Source organism: Atractosteus spatula, chromosome 2 (assembly GCF_055471065.1).
Source record: "Atractosteus spatula isolate fAtrSpa1 chromosome 2, fAtrSpa1.hap1, whole genome shotgun sequence".
Taxonomy (NCBI): Eukaryota; Metazoa; Chordata; class Actinopteri; order Semionotiformes; family Lepisosteidae; genus Atractosteus; species Atractosteus spatula.
The window spans coordinates 50,594,961-50,609,037 of NC_142707.1; the positions used below are offsets into that span (position 1 = coordinate 50,594,961).

At 41.4% G+C, this 14,077-nt stretch overlaps 1 protein-coding gene across 1 annotated transcript in view; it reads right to left on the reverse strand.

Moving 5' to 3' along the window:
• Positions 1-14,077, reverse strand: part of LOC148839835 (leucine-rich repeat and fibronectin type-III domain-containing protein 2-like) — a 174,986-nt gene that overhangs the window by 23,124 nt on the left and 137,785 nt on the right. The gene's annotated exons all lie outside the window — the stretch shown is intronic.

Below are 14,077 nucleotides of genomic sequence, written 5' to 3' on the forward strand. Positions count from 1 at the left end.
GTGAATCATGCTGTCCTCTCTCACAACCAGCAGGAAGTTTAAATGACTTTGATTAATGCGTCTTTTCAATGTCTTTTCATTACCCGTGTTTGAAGAGCTTTTAGCTATAATTAAAAAAATGTCATTGTGAGCTCAAAATAATTTTTGCGACTTGGCTTAGAGGTTTTGGCATGACACTGCTTTACATCATCTTACTTATTAACCCTAACGAGCTTGTATTTACAAATGTGATGCCATTTGTAAGCTTTGACTAGATCCTTTGACTATTTGCTGTTTGAAATCTCTGACTCTTTTCCTTCTCCACAATTAGCTACTAAACCCCAGCCCACAGCCCCAGGGTTGTGAACGATTGCACAGCAGAGCATGAAAGCATCAGACCAGCCTGTGCCGATTGTAAGAGGTAATCAGTCCTGTACCTTTGCCTGACAGTCCCCAGAGAGCCGAAAAGAACTGGAGAGAAGCTCAAGTAAGCCCAAAAGGCATCTGCGAGTTCTGTCTCTCCTTATTCTGGTAATGATGATGGCTCATCCTACTGTACAGTATATCATAATGACCTTTGAACCTCTGAGTGTGTGTCTATCAGGTGCAACCTCACAGTTGCTGATGATGGGATGTGATGCTGAGCTACCATTTGTTCTCCATGTGGTCTGGGCACTACTCAGTACATTACAGGGAAGATGAGACAGGAGTTTTCTGCTTCGATATTTCTATAATATTGTAGCACTTTCAGGTTCACATGGGTATGCACCTTCGCCGCTCCCATGTCGGGTCAACCCTTCATCGCTGGGACTTGAACCCAGGCCTCTGGCATCACTCAACAGGGAACCAGCCGGCTGAGCTAAAGGGAGATCTCCCTTCAGCCTGGGCGCCAAGGTCCCTGCTATTCACAGGGAAGGGCGGTGACGTCACCACGCTGGCAAGCCGGTTGCACAACCTGTAATGTCGGCCGTATGCGTTACAATATTAAACAGCCGTCTGCATGAATGTACAACAGCTGTAAGTGGGCACTGTGTTCTGGCTCTTGATTTCCTCTTTCGACAAAGGAAATGTTCAGCTTTTAAAGTGTTTTATTTTATTCTTTGATCTAGATGTTTTTTTGCATTATTAGTCAAATGGTACCCAATAAGTCAATGATGTAAAAATAAGTTTGCTCAAGTGCAAAGCATCACACAACCTGTTCTGTGAGCCAGCAACCCCACAGGGGAAAACCCTGCCCCTAACCAATAGTCCACGCCGTCTACAAAGCATATGACTTAAATTCACATTTGGCCAAAATGCAAAAACAAATCACTTTCAAATCCTTGAAAATCCATTTTTTAAAAGTCTCTGAGTGACAGAGGCTGCTATTCACAGAAGGAGAGACACAGGGGTGACCCCAATGACCTCTGCCCCAGAGGCTTAAGCTGCTGGCTGGTATTGAGATGATCTTAATTGGGGCTGTGTGCAATTTATATTCGAGTATTAGAAAAGTGGATCTTTTACTCAAGTACTTACCTAGAGTTACCATCTGGTCCTTAATTCTTCATCCATGAAGAATTTACAAAATGTCTTAAAACATCTAGGGATTTTTCTCTTAAATACTGTAGATACTGTACCTTAACAAACACTGGTACAGTACCTCGACCATTCGTCTGCGTTATTGTTATGGATAACACTAACCTACTGTAACTTACCCCTCAGAACGATAGGGGAAGGGGAAATTTACTGTATTTGTGAAAGTAACAGAAGGGAAAGTTATTGAAATGCTCCTAACTCACTGTATACCAGTCACGTAAGAGAAAAAAAAAATATTTTCATACAAATGACGATCGTAGCGACCTTTATTTCTTTAATGAGCTATTCGATTTTAACTGGTCCGCAGAACTGCTCTTCTTTGATCTGCTGTGGCAGAGCTGTCACTCGGTGGAGGAAGAAGCTGTGTGGGTGGGTGTCCTCCCCTCACATATTCCCGAACATAATTCCCCTCGTATTTCACAGTACAATAACCGCCCGCCACCATTGTTGTCTGCCTGCCTGCCTGCGAGCCGCCTAGTCACTTAACGCCACATTTAGACGCAGCTTATCTCACGGAAGACCTGTCTGCCGGTGAGACCCCGACGCAAGAGACAGCGCAGTACCGGCTCTTATCAGCAAGAGGCAGGCAGCTTCCCACCGCCTCTCGGCGGGCCCCCAGGCTCCCCCTGGCGCAGAGAAGTGTCGGAGCCGGAGCGGTGGGCTTGAGGCGGCGGAACTGCGGGCTGCGAGCACGGGGGAGGCGCCTGGCAGGCAGGGAGACTCGTGGGGAAGGCACGAGAACTCAGCTGCTAGAAACGCTTCTTTCACCTGGGACGCGTACAGTGCATCTCTGGTGTGTTTCCTAACTTTCTGAACACTAACAATGTACACGTCCTTGTCTACTGTACAGTATATCGTTATGGTAAAATGACCAAATACAAGGAATTAAAAAAATAAATAAATAAGGGAATGGTTTTAGAGATAACAGAATTTTATAATAACAGACCTCACGAAGACGTCTGCGTGACATTATATCCAGCTCCAGGCACTGAATGTTTTTTTTTTATTTTTTTTCTATTTGTTTTTCTATATTACAATTCCGAAAAGGCAGTACACAGTCCTGGGAGACTGTGTAAGATGCATTGCCTGACCAAACAATTCAATATTTCGTTTTGACAAGCTGCTGAACCCAAGAAAAGTGACACCTTCGCAGTCCGATTTAACCTTTCTCAAATCCTCTAAGCCTCTGTTATTCGACCCTGCCACCTCTTCCGCTAGAACTCCCTTTGTAGAAAGGACTGAAAAGCTGATTGTTGATGCTGCAGTCTTACTGACCTGCTGCTCACCAACTCGAAGACTGAGCAGATAAATTAGACGCAGAACAACATCTGTTCCATGTGCATTTCAGTGAGAAAAAAAAAGCAGGACAAAAATCCAATATTTCTCTTTATTAAAATGCCAAAACAAATTTAATATTTCCTTTCAAACTGTGGTTTCCAGTGGTGTGGTATAACTATTAAAACATTTTTTTTTCTGAAGGAAGTTACAGTTACAATAATTTGGTAATTTTGCTTCCCTCCCAAAAGATCCTTTTACACAACAGCCCTACCGGGAGACACACAGCACCATTCTGTACCAGCAGCCCCACCTGGAGACACACAGCACCATTCTGCACCAGCAGCCCCACCTGGAGACACACAGCACCGTTCTGTACCAGCAGCCCCACCTAGAGACACATAGCTGCCCCACTGCACACAGAACTGGCATTCACAAGAAGTGACATGAGGTCTTTAATTGGTAGTCAGGACCTTTCTTTAACATTGCATCCACAGGGCAGCACAGTTTCCCCAGTTACTATACTGTATATTAGTTTCAGAACTGCTGCTCCAAGCGGAAGAGTGCCACCTGCTGGTCCACAAGTACCACAGCAACATCCTGGTTTTCCATAGAGCTCTCCCATCCCAGGACTGACCAGACCCAGCCTTACTTAATTTCGGTGATCTGAGCAGATCAAGCTATAGGGAAGTTGCACTGCTAGATTGTAAAGCCTTTCCAGCTCTGTGAAGCTGCCCCCCTACAAACAGCACAATGAAACACTTGTTTGTGCTCCATTTAACAAACATATTACTGGTAACCGAAATAAAAAACTGTAGAGAATTATCTTCCCTTTCTTTATTTGAATTAGAATGTTTTTACAAGTATACATCCATCCTACATTTTAGAACAACACAGCCAGAGCCTATTTCAGCAAGCAACAGGTGCAAGGCAGGGTATCCATCGTAGGGCACACACAGACACAAACGCACACACCAGTGCTAATTTTCCCAGAAGCCATTAACCTACTGTATAGTATGTTTTTGGACTGTGGGAGGAAACCCATGGGAACATGGGGAGAACATACAGACTTCATGCAGACAACACCCCAGGAATCGATCCCAGGGCCCAAAGCTGCTAACCGTGGTGAGACAATTGTGTGTCAAAAACAAACCCAGGGGACATTTCAAGATTAGGAAAGACCTAGTATTAATGTCTTCCTGCAGTCATAAGCAGTTTAAAAAAGCTGAAGTGCTCATTTTCTTTAGCTGTGAAGAGATGTTTTTATTGGCCTCATGATTGTGAGCTCCATGTGAACTGATCCAGCAGATGGTTGACTGTTGATGTTTTACTGGGTGTTTATTGGGTGCAGAGTCCCACTGCTGAAGCCACAGAGAGAAGGAATCTCTCTCACCAGGAGCACAGAAACAGCAACAGCTCTCTGTTCTATAATTCCACTTCTGGAGGTCTCAATCCGTGCACTTACGGTACTTTTCTCCAGGTGGGATCACCTGGCTTTAACCCATAACTTCACTGTATTTACTGTATTTTAACCCTTTAGAGTTTAGTTCATTGCCTTTGAAAGTATAAAGAAAACCAGACTTTAAAGGCAGGTAATTACAAAGCTTCTATTTCCTGCTTCATTATCAATCAGGTAGGCTTGAAAGACATGGTTTTTTCACTGGAGGAAAAACATTCTGACCTTTCTGCTCTGGCAGAGTCTCCTTTATCTGCTGTGTTCAGCTTTGATTGCTTAATAAACCACAAGGAAGCCTCTCTGATCATAAAGCCATTGTACTTTATGTACTCGAGTCAGGTCAGAACCCATTGCTGTCATAACTCTTCCTATGGGAACATATTAGGGGTGTGACGCCATAATCTGATTTTTAGGTTTCAAAAAACTTCCTATAAACGTCCTCTGGTTATAAAGATCCTTCCCTTGTGCTCTGAAGGATCAGTGCCCTTCAGAGAACAAGGCTCATTTAGTTTTGAAATATTGCAGGAAATAATATTTTGCTTGATGTGAACTGGGATCTGTGTCTGGTGAACAGATAAGCTGTTTGTATATACAGTAGTACCTGTAAGTGGGCTGCAGGTTCTAACAAGATGGCTGCCCTTGTCTGGACCACATTCCCCAGAACCGCTGCCCTCAGTTACCTGACCGATTACTGGCAGACAATTGATCAGGTAATATTTTTTAAAAATCAGGAAGCTTTCTGGGTTGGATGTTTCTGCTATCTTGAGAACAGGAGGCAGATCCTTTGGGTGCAAATTTACTAGAGGGAGAAGGCATGAATGTATCTTGACAGATGTTCAAGGACCGAGGATCTCAGAGAAATCTGTGCGTTGAGTTTTGAGATTTTTGAAGAGTGTTTGTGTAGAGTTTTGTAGAGAGACCGTGTTTTAGAAGTCTCAGGGGGAGACTGAAGTTAGAAATGCTTTTCTGTCAAATCGGAACTGAACTGGCATCTCATTCTAAACATCAAAGTCTTTTTGAGAAGTCTCTTCTATCTCTGTGTTTCATATCTTATAGTTTATGGTTTTACTACCTGAGTGTAAGTTCCTACACTTTTTGACATTAAACCTCACCTGCCAGGTCTTGTTTTCTAAATCATTTTAGATAAACACTCACCATATCCCTGACAGGTGTTCTGTGTACCTTTGGACTGGCCAGTCTTAGCTGTGCCACGCTGATGGGTCCCAGTGAGGATGAAGCAGCTGGCCACGGCTGCTAACTGTTATGCACACATCTTTTTAGGAATGTATAAGGGATGTATTAGGAATGTATAAAAGTGAAGTGATCAGATCGAGTGACTGATACAGTTCTTGTAATCTCATAATAATCTCATAATTGGATGCTAAGCAAAATGGCAAGGAAAGAAAAACTAGGCTTCTTTCTGAGCCTTTTCTTTCTTTTCAGTTTAGAGAACAGCGGAAGGCCGGGTGGGAATAGGTAAGGTCTGAGGCACTTGGACGCAGAAACTGAAGCTCAATAACATGGAACGTTTTCCACAGTTATAAGCAAGGCCACTCCACCCTCCCATCTCTCCAGTCCAAATGTCAAAATCTGCATTTAAATTGCAGCATTTTTAAAATGTCCGAGATGAAAAGAGAAAATGAAAACACATTGCTAGAACAAAATGGCTTCTGAACGAGAACTTTTATTCTAATGTCTAAGGAACTCCCTCTGGAATGAGTAGCAAAAAACAAAGTGATATTATCGTCAGAACTTTAAATGCATGTTTAAATATCTATATATGCATAAACAGATATACATATTGTTCCAGCTAGGGCAGGGTAGTTAAGCAGGTAGCTAGTGCCTGTGTGCAGTTCTGGGGAGCTTCAAAGCAAGACAGGAACTGAAGTGTTTACTGAGCTGTAGAGAGTCTGAGACACACTGATCAACGATCTGGTTTAGCTTGGCTAATTAAGATCTAGGTAATTATTTAAGAGTCATCAACACTTGAGGAACAGCAGAGGTAGGTAGGCAGAGTGAGAGGGAGAGAAGAGAGAAGAAGGGCACAGAACAATGGAGAGCAAGACACAGGGGAAGAGGGGAAGAAGCAGTGCAAGGCTGAGTATCTTTGCTCCAATCAACCTTTAAGACCAGATCTGAGTTACGTATTTGAACCTGTTTAAGAGAAACTCTGATTTCCTACATAAAGAATCCCCAGGTTAAAAACAGCCTTCTCCTTTGTGGTATTTTAGAATAGGGAGATAAATTCCCATTCATTTTGTAGCATCTGGGTTTAAAGAGAGTGAGATGTGACTATTCATTCAAACATCTGTTCGGTGCTGAAGGCAGGTTTTTTCTCTATTTTTAGGTCTGTTAGGCACTATATAGGATTTAAATACTTGGTAACAATCTCTGGTTATTTTAGCTTGTCAGGTTGTAGGCATTCAAGATGTCTTGTTTGTAAGTAGTGGAACTTGTGTGCTGTATGTTCAGATTGTGTTGTGTCATTACTAATAAATATTTGTTTAATCCATTTAATTTGTGTCTGATTTATTACCAAAGCTGTGCCAGAGAACAAAAACTCAGGTGCCTATACAGTAATTATACCAACCACGTGGGTATATTCTTAGCAAAACCTTTACAATTTTGAGGTTATGATTATTTTAGTTACTGATTAACCTACTTTATTTATTCCTACTGTATATTTCTCTGTTTTAGTAACCTTCTATTTGTAACAATATACGTATATACAGTGGTTTTAAGAATGATTGGCACTCTTGATAAAATAGTATAACATAAACACCACAGATCTATATTTTTATATTCTACAGGCTTTTATTCTAATACAATTATTTTAAAACAGACCTTTTTAAACGAGCAGTACATTTTTTTCTAAAAAACAGGAGTAAAAAATTATTGGATCCCCACATTTTGTTTTAAAAAATCAAAATTAAATCTGCAATGAAATTCTGCTTGTTTAAATACAGCCTAATCCTAAGGAATTTTACTTTGGAATTCCTGTTTCACCAGGGTACAGAAAATAAGTATCATATGTTTTTTTCATCCATCATCATGGGTAAAGACAAAGAACTGACAAGTATATGTTTTTACAGCAGCAAACAACAAACAGCGTCTGAATGCTTAGTGGATACTAGAAAAGGTTGCCCTGGAAAGAAAAGAATGCTTCTGTTTTAAACATACGGAATATGTTTCGGAATTCACTAACGAATGGGGGAGGTCTGGGTCAAAGGAATACATTTCTCAAAGAATCCATTCAAAAAGCCATTTTGTCCACGCTTGCGGTAAAGATCAAACTGATATGTTTGTAATATCAGTTATGCTTTCCCTGCCTCTCTTGTGAGGGAGCAGGTACAGAGGCTTAGACCACAGTAATTATGGAAATTAATTTAGACAAATTAGCAACCTAGAGTGTTTGGGCTTCACAAAAGCGCATGTGCTACCCGCAGTGCAAACCTCCCACTTGTATCGGCTCTCAGGAATTAATCACTGTGTGTGTGTGCTATGGAAGGCGCTGGGAAGCGAATGAGAGCACTTCTCTCATCCAGCTATTCATTCTCTTCCTAGGAAGATATTCCACTGCTCATTTCAAGGGCGGCTCCAGCTTATTGTAAAGCACCACATGTTCCAAGTGCACAGCCTTTGTTAATAGCGCCATAAAACCCACTGTGTAAAATAAAACTGTGAACAAGTCTGCAGACATGCAGGCCTCTGGGGACGTGCCTGGCCTGACCCATGTGAAAGAACACTTTTTGTCCATTCAGAAACTTTAAATCACCCACAATTTATGTCGGAAGCCCCAACGTGTAGCTACCAGGTGTCAATTAGCCCAGCTCAGCGCTAAGACCTTTAAACTGCCACACAAATGTTTCCGACTCTGCTCAAAACAGCTGCTGTTACTCCCCTCTTGCAGAAATCTGTCCTTGACCACAGCCTACTCTCCAGCTACAGGTTAGTCTACAACCTCTCCTTCACTTCCAAGGTTCTCAAGAAAGCAGTAGCTACTCAGCTACGGTTTCTCATGAGCTCCCACTAACTCTTTGAAAAATTCCAGTCAGGATTCAGACCCTGACCCAGCACAGACACTTCTCTTGTTAGAGTTTCTAATGATCTACAAATGGCTGCTGACTCTGGGTCCAGTCTTGTCCTACTTGAGCTCTCGGCAGCCTTCAGAGTATTCTTCTGCGGAGACTGAAAGACTATGTTGGACTGCAAGACACAGCCCTGAAAGGATTTTCCAACAGGTTGCAGTTTATTTCAACTGGGGAAACAAGATCAGAGATGTCTTCAGTGACTCATGGTGTTCCCAGGGCTCAGTACTGGGGCCCATTCTGTTCCTCATTTACACGCTCCCTCTGGGTCAGATATTTGGGGCATTCAGACTCAAAACCTTCTTCTTAAGAAGAGCCTTTACTTAACTGGTTCCATTCTTCACCCCTCTGCTTTTCTTAGTACCACCATCCACGGTCTTCTCTGTATTTGTAATTGTGTTTTATCTTGTATATTGTTTTTTTATTGTTGTTGTCATTCTGTAAAGCGCTTTGAGAAGCCACATTTAAATGCGCTGTATAAAATAAAGTTTATTAGTATTATTATTATTTAACTTTCACAGACATATAATTAATAATTGTATATTAACAACAAACCTGATGTGTCAGCTGCCGTGGAAAATTTAAAGACTTGTCTGGAGGTGATCTAGATATGCATGAGCCTTAATTTTCTCATGTGTAATAGTACTAAAACAGAGGCCACACTGACAGGAACACCTAACCAGATCGCCACCACTAGTAACTGTCCCATCACTGTTAGACGTGTTATCCCCCTGTCCTCAGTGGTCAGAAAGTTGGATGTGAAGTGATGGTTCTCTCAATTTTTCAGATTGTATCGTCTGTAACTCCTCACATTTTAATTTGAAAGATATCTCCTGACTAAGGTGTTCTGTTAATTTTGCAGACGCTGAAAGGTTAATTCATACCTTGACTTCATCTCAGCTGGACTATTGTGAGTGGTGACTGTGCTGCTCCGTCTATGCTCCTTGTTTGTGGAATAGACTCCCATATCATCTCAGACAAGCAGCTTTAACTAAAACCTTTGAAAGAGATCTTAAAACCCTTCTCTGTCAGCCCGTCGAACAGCTTCCGATACTAATATTATAATACTATTATGTAATCTAATACTAATACTATAAACTAATTTCCTATTTATTTCATTTTTATCATTAAGTTATTTGATTCCTATTTTGGCTTTATCTTTAAGTGAAGCACATTGAAATTCACTGTGATGATATACCTGTACGTGCTATATAAATTTAGTGTATTATTAAGGAAAGAAAAGGAGCCTTTCAGCCATCCAGCTCATTTGGTAATTAGCAGTTAATTAGTTTAAGGATCTCTTCTCCAGCTGTTTGTTCCATGCTTCCTCAACCCTTTGTGTAAAGAATGAAGGATTTCATCCAGCTATTTCGTGGAAGAAGCCAGGGTATTGGCTTCAACAACATGGCTGGGTACTGGGTAGCTTGTTTGTATAAAGATGTGCCTCCTGTTCTAGAAACCTGTAATCTACAACTTCCTTTGAGAACTGAGCTGTCACGATATTGGTCTCTGTGTCACATTGCCAGTTCCACTGTGCAGATGGCTCGACATAATTCCTGCTGGTACCACCGCAAATTCACAGGGGCCCAGAAGCCATGGCATCACTACTGTAACCAGGCAATAAAGTCCACTCAGTGAACTTTAGAATCACCAGTGCAAAACAACCCAGATGACACAATTGGAAGTACATTTGAAAATGAGATACATAGGTGTTATGGGAGAGTGGAACCAGCTGCCCAATCATGTTGTTGAAAGCAGTACTGACTTCCTTTAATCATTGGATCATTTGGATGAAATGCTTGGATCAATTAGGTACTAACTACTGTACCAAACAGGCCAGAAGGGGCTAAACAGCCTCCTCTCACTTGTAACTACAGCTCACCCATCCCCTGCAGTGTAATCAAAATAAATCAAAAAAGTGAAAACCAGCTAATGGCAAAGCCTAGTCTCAGACTGCTGATGTCTGGACTATAGGAACCAAGCTGTAGTGTGAATAAGAAACATTTCCTGGCTTATCCACTGCGATGCCCTTATGTCATGTCATTTGCCAAACCACTTTATACCATACAGTGTCAAGGGAAGCCGGAGCCTACTCGGCAAGCAACGAGCGCAAGGCAGGGTACACCCTGGGTGGGGCGCCAGTCCATCGCAGGGCAAGTGCAAGCCAATCATACATGGGGACAGTTCAGAGGCCACGGTAAAGGCCGAGGGGGGAAATTTGGCCCGGACATCGGGATAACTCCCTACTCTTATCAAGAAATGCCTGGGGAATTTAATGACCACTGAGATAGTGCCCGGTTTAACATCAGTTTAACATTTAATCCGAAAAATAGCACCCACTACAGTATAGTGTCCCCGGCACTGTACTGGGGGCATTAGGACCCACACAGACCACAGGGTGAGCGCCCCCTCACTGGTCCCACTAACACCACTTCCAGCAGCAACCATAGCTTCCCAGGAGGTCTCTCATCCAGGTACTGACCAGGATCACACCTGCTGAGCTTCAGTGGGCTGCCAGTTGTGAGTTGCAGGGTGATATATGCCCCTAGGTGCACATGCACATTATAATCACTATTATAATTATAATTATAATAAGTCTGTGTCTCTGTTTAGAAACACTCTTCAAAATGTAACTGAGAATCCTAGGAAGTGGCATGAATGAGATAATGCCAGCAGAGTTGCCACAACATCAATCACTGTCTTCCCAAGAGAGGAGAATCATTGTTTTCTAAGATTAGACACACAGCACTGGTGCCTAAAATTCTTTTAGGGACAAAAGATATTTTGCAAAATGATGGCAAGTCCTCCTGGTTAAAGCTATTTCTTGGAATTTTTAGTTGTAAAAAGTTCAATACATTATTTTAATCAGAACTAACTACTGTATGTATGCAAATAGTCACTGAGCTCATTTGATCATAAAACTTTGATTTGAGCTAATATGAGTTCTCTTACTTGAAAATGGCTTTAAATTTCCATGTCATATGAAATGCAAATGCACAACAGTAATTGTACTCCAGAAATAATTTTACATGTATATGTGTGATTTTCATGCAACTCAAAGTGCTGTATAATAGTGTAATACTTAGAATTTTACCTCACAAAGTTAGGAAACTGAAAGCTCAACAAACCGACACAGTAAAACCTTGAACAGATCTAAATTCCACTTTTAATTTATTCATTTTGAATTTCCTGAAAAACTCTCCAAAATAAAAGTATTCGTATTATTGTTGTCGTTGTTACTATATTACAGCTCTGGTGGTTTGGCTCCTTTGTACTGTATGTATGATTTCCAAAAAGAATGCATGTGCACATCTTGCACTTTACATTACACTCCACTGTGAATTGAGTTCATGCCTACTTGTAGGTTGAAAATGTTGGGAATATAATTACAGTATAAAAGCATAAATAGAGAGGTAAAGCAGTTTTGCTACTGCAAATCTACAACAGAGGAGTGCTTGAAAATTCAATGAACCTGTATGAAGTATGAAGATTTGGCTGCGTTGAGTGTTGACATTAATATTTATAGAGAAGATATACTGTCTGTCCTCTCCCCTTTTCCTTGAAAATTAAATGCACTTGTGTTAGCAATAAGCACATCTTGGGGAATAAAAAAGACTTATTTATGGATAAATCTATGGAACAGAAAAACAGTCTGATTTATTGATCCACATTGATGCAATAACTAATTTTGTCCAATTAGATGGGGTTTTGAAAATAAATTGGTGAGCCCTCTAAGAGCAATCCAATATGCAGTTATCAGTTTTACTGTAATTCAGTAGGAAGCATTAAGTATTGGTTTGAAATGGACACTGTGGCATCAACCTTTCTCAGATTTAACAGCTAGACTGTATATATGTACGGTATATATGTATAGAGAGAACAAAATAACAAACTGACACACACAGCATCTGTTACAAAGGCACAGTCATTACCATAGGTACAGTCTGAATGAAAAGGGGTCTTCCATATGTAAAGTATACAGTCAATATGATTTAATATGTGGAATTCACTCACCTTCTTTTCAAAACTGTAGATGCTAGGTTTTAGAAGACATGAGCCACACAGGAGTGTTGTTTCAGAGCTAGTGGGTACACTATTTATGATGGTAACAACTGCAGAGAAGAAAAACTACTGTAGGTACATTATTAGTCTCAGAAGAATGCTCTACTCTGACAGTTTAAAGGGAAGGAACCTTTGTAGTCTTGAACAGAGAAGACTGTGAGGAGACTGATACAAGTATTAAGGGAGTGTCCTATACTGACAGGCTGAAGGAACTAAGTCTCTTCAGTCTTGAACAGAGAAGACTGTGAAGAGACTGATACAAGTATTAAGGGACTGTCCTACACTGACAGGTTGAAGAAACTGAGTCTCCTTAGTCTTGAATAGAGAGGAATATGAAAGGACCTGATACAAGTATTCAAAATCCTCAAAAACACTGATACTGTCAGCCACGTTCTAAAGACTTTAGAAGGAACAGTGAAATATGAACCAGAAGACGTACATTTAAAACTGAGAACAGGAGACATTTCTTTACACTAAGGGTTGTGGGAGAACACGTTGCCCAGCCATGTTGCCAGCTACTGTTGCACTAGGTTTACAGGTCCCTTGATTCCTTAGGTAAGTGTTAAGCTCTCCCATTCAACAAGCTGGGCCCCAGTCCCATGAATACAGCAATTGTCAACACCCTTCAAATACCCACAGCTGTTGTGATCATTCTTCCTTCCACACAGCACTGAGCAGCTTCTTCCTGTTATGTGCAGACTCCACACAGAAGGCACCCTAGTCTGGAATTGAACCTGGGACCTCTGCCCAGTAGCTATGAGGCAGCAACACCAACTAGACTCCAACTGAACTGCCCTGCCCTCATTACATTTTGATTTATATTAGTAGTTTTAAGTACTTCTGTAGAAATATGACCTGACCTGACCTGGGATTATTACTCCTAACCTGACTTGAGTGCATTTTAAACAGACACCTGCTGTTGAACGCAATATCTCTGGAATAACTGAAAGGGGGGGAGGGGGGATAACATTTGCAGGAATAGCCACCAGGCCTTAATGGAAGCACTGTCTACGATTCCAATGCAATTGGTAATGATAACTCATAAATACCCATTCATGGTAATAACACAGACTGGCCATGGCTGTGCTCAGACTATAAAACCCTCTGTGACACTGCTGGAATTTGATGCGCTGTGGGGGGTGCAGCTTGTGTGTGTCTTCTTCCTATATTCTCAGGAAACAGGCTTCTTCATCACAAATTAAAACTCACCTCAAACCTTCATTGCACCCCTACACTTCCTTAAAACTAAACACCAGTATCGGCATCACACTCAGTCTGTATTGTTAGGTGATTATTGCCTGTCAATATCTGACAAGAAAAGTGGTTCTGGAGCTCCCCTAATTCTTTACATTTGACTTAAAGCTGTATTTGCCAGTGTGGGAAGGATTGGAAATAGTTCAATTGAAATTTTTCTTCCTGTGATTGCCAGGGCCTTGGAGGAACAATCACTTTTCTCTCGCCGCTTGCTTTCTGATAGTGTTGCTAAACAGTACCGCTTTCTCGAGAGCTGACATTTTTATACGCCGATATTCTCACGAGCAGCGGCCTTCAGAGTTGATATTTTCGCAGACAAGGGAGGACATGTTTTGGCATTCTTCTGCCATACAGAGAGGCTGGTGAGTGGCTGGACAGCCCAGGGACA